The 3,083-nt window shown below is 55.0% G+C and overlaps 1 pseudogene across 1 annotated transcript in view; it reads left to right on the forward strand.

Annotated features, from left to right (window-relative positions):
- LOC311242015 (NUAK family SNF1-like kinase 1) overlaps positions 1-2,191 on the forward strand; it is a 26,045-nt pseudogene extending 23,854 nt beyond the window's left edge. Inside the window, exons 5-6 of the transcript XR_014620991.1 lie at positions 679-811; positions 989-2,191. The product of XR_014620991.1 is annotated as an NUAK family SNF1-like kinase 1 (transcript). The remainder of the gene's footprint in view (positions 1-678; positions 812-988) is intronic.
- Positions 2,192-3,083: the final 892 nt, after the last annotated feature.

Here is a 3,083-nt window from a genome sequence, read left to right on the forward strand (position 1 = left end):
AAAATGCTGCACAACAGAAAAAAGACAAGGCATAAAATGAGCACATAAAGTGCAGACATATACAATCACAGTTTTTCACATTAGGAACATTTACCTTCTCTGTTTGGTATCCACAGTTTAAAATTGACAGTCTTCCCTCCTGTTTGATACCCATCACTTTGACCCTTCGAACCTCCCACTCAGGGCAAACCTCCCTCTCAGGGCGGCGTGTAGCCTTTTTACAACACATCCGCGTTTCCGGCGCGCTGATTGGCCAGGTCATGTGACATGTGCGCCCAATAGCGTGTTTGCCCATTTCCGCGTCGAAACAGCCTGCAAACTACCTGCCGTTCTATCGCCATGCTCTAAGACAAACTCTAACCTTAACCAACTTCGAAGAGTGCCTAAGCTTAACCAGTGTAGAAACTTGCCGTCCCACGATTGGCGCTCATGTCACATGACCTGGCCAATCAGAGCGCAAAACGGGAACCCGGAAACGCCGATGCGTTGTAAAAGGCTTCAAGCCTCAGGGCGCAGTTCCCCTCTCAGGGTGCAGTTCTAGGCCTGGGTCCTACACAGTTTTAAAGCCTGACAATCTCTTGTTTGATACCCACACAGTTTTAATACCTGACAGTTTGAACCTGTAATAAAAAGTAATATAAATGAAAGTGATTAAATGCTGGTTCCATGTGCCTCCAGGTGGACAGCTGGGCTCTGGGGGTGCTCCTCTACACCCTGGTGTACGGCACCATGCCCTTCGACGGCGACGACCCCAGGAAACTGATCCGACAGATCAGCAACGGGGAGTACAGGGAGCCCACCCAGTCGTCAGGTAACATCACCAGCATCTCCTCAGGTTCTCCCTCTCCTTCCTCTCTCTCTCTCTCTCTCTCTCTCTCTCTCTCTCTCTCCTCTCTCTCTCTCTCTCCTCTCTCTCTCTCTCTCTCTCTCTCTCTCTCTCTCTCTCTCTCTCTCTCTGATGGCTCCTCTCTGCTCCTCCCCTCCCCAGATGCTCGTGGTCTGATCCGGTGGATGTTGATGGTGAACCCTGAGCGCCGGGCACGGTGGAGGACATCGCCAACCACTGGTGGTGAACTGGGGCTGGAAGACCAGTGTGTGCGACTGCCAGACCCAGCAGAGCCAGCAGACCTTGCCCATGCTGGCCCGCTTCATCGACTGGCAGAACCGCGCCGCTGCGGAGCCCAGGACCGGCGGCGCGGAGAACACTGCAGACTCCGGGTCGCCCCCAGCCCCCCACGCCGGTCGCCTGAGGCTGAAGAAATCCACGAAGGAGAACGAGGCTCCTCCGCGCCGGGGGGCGAGGACAAGCAGGGGCTGAAGAGACCCAAGGGATCCTGAAGACGCGCCCGTCCGACCGCCGCTCCCAGAGCCTGGGCGAGATCGAGCTGAGGCGCTCGCTGCACTTCCAGGAGGGGGGGATCACCTTCTGCGGCGCGGGGGAAAGGAGGAGGCGGAGGTGGCGGCGAGGGAAGGGTGGAGGAGGACGATGAGGAGGACGAGGAGGACGAAGATCAGGTGTGTCTGGGCGGCTCCCCGGCGAAGATGGTTCCCACGCTGCCGAAGAAGGGCATCTTGAAGAACAACAACCATCAGCAGCAGCACAGGGAGTCCGGCTACTACTCTTCCTCCCCGGAGAAGGGCGAGTCCTCTGAGCCGCTAGGCGGCGGCCATGCTGCCGCTCTGGTGGCCCGCCGGCCAGCTCGCCGACCAAGAGGACCATGGGGAGGAAAGGCATCTTGAAACGCAACGGGAAGTACTCGTCGTCCGTCCACGGGGGCCGCGACGGACACTCCCCCCACACCGCCACCTCGTCGTCATTCCACGCCGAATCGAGCAGCGGTGGCGGTGACTCGGGACTCTCCCGAAGTCAGAGCCGACCGTGCCGTGGCCTGTCGGACGACTCGGGGCTGCTGCTGTCGAGCGGCGCCACCTACCTGGGCTGCAGGACTGGCCCGCGGGCACGCCCCGGCCCAACATCAGGGCCTGCGTGTCGGCCGAGGATCTCCTCCAGCTGGCAGGCTTCAGGGCCTACAGGCCGCACCGGGGCCTCTCCACGGGGGAAGGTGAGCCAGCAGCAGTCCCCCGGCTCGCCCGGGGAGAACGGGAGCTTCTCCATGCTGGGGGACATGGACGACGTGACCCAGGTGTATCAGAAGGCACTGGACTCAGCTGTACGATGAGGGAGACCTAGGGAGAGAGAGCGGTTTTGGAGAGACGACGGGACGGACTGGGGATACTGTACACATACTGTACACATGCTGGATCACGGAGCGGAGGAGGACATGTGTTGTAAAGACGATGAGTCAAAACTAAAGCACAAAACCCCATACAGACGTTTGGACCCTTATTCCTGGAATCGTGACTGGAAGTGCGTCTCCTTCCTGACAAACTGTATCTTCCATTTCAGGCTCTGTTGCTTTACATGTTTACATCTTCTCTAGGGAGGCAAAGTTGTGTTCTGTGCGTTCAGTAGTCCCTAATTAGTGCTGGATTTTGTATCCCACTCCACACCGCAAAGTGATTAGAGAATGTCTTTAATGTTCAGGAAGATTGGCGTTTAATGGGAACATTTTGGATATTTTTTAGTAAGGCAATTCTATCACCTCAGAACATCGGTAGCCACTGCTTGTAGGCCTGCGTTAGCAACGCTCTTGTAGGTCAACGGGGATCGAAAACCAGCTCTAGTCAGATCCCACGGAAGCTGTAGTAAGGATACATAAAACCATTTGAGGGCTTGCATGTGATTCTGAGAGAAATTTCTTCAGAGACCTTCGACTCGCTTACAAATGCTATCAGGAGGCTACGGCCAATGTAGTATTTTATGCATGTCCAAAGAAAGCCTGGTTAGTAACCGATAGGATAGATAGGCCTCGAAGGACTCTTAGAGTCGTTCCTAGTAGACAAACTGCCTCACCTTGCACGCCGTCGTCGACGTCAACAAATCGAAAACAAAAATCCCATAATTACCTGTGAATTCTTAACGAACATCAAAGGCTTTACATTTCAACAGTATTTATTTATCTGGCTTAGGAAAACAAAACCTCTGTACTGATGTTTTATGGTAATTTGAAGATGTATATATT

This window comes from Notolepis coatsorum (assembly GCF_963971535.1).
Source record: "Notolepis coatsorum genome assembly, chromosome: 15".
Lineage (NCBI taxonomy): Eukaryota > Metazoa > Chordata > Actinopteri > Aulopiformes > Paralepididae > Notolepis > Notolepis coatsorum.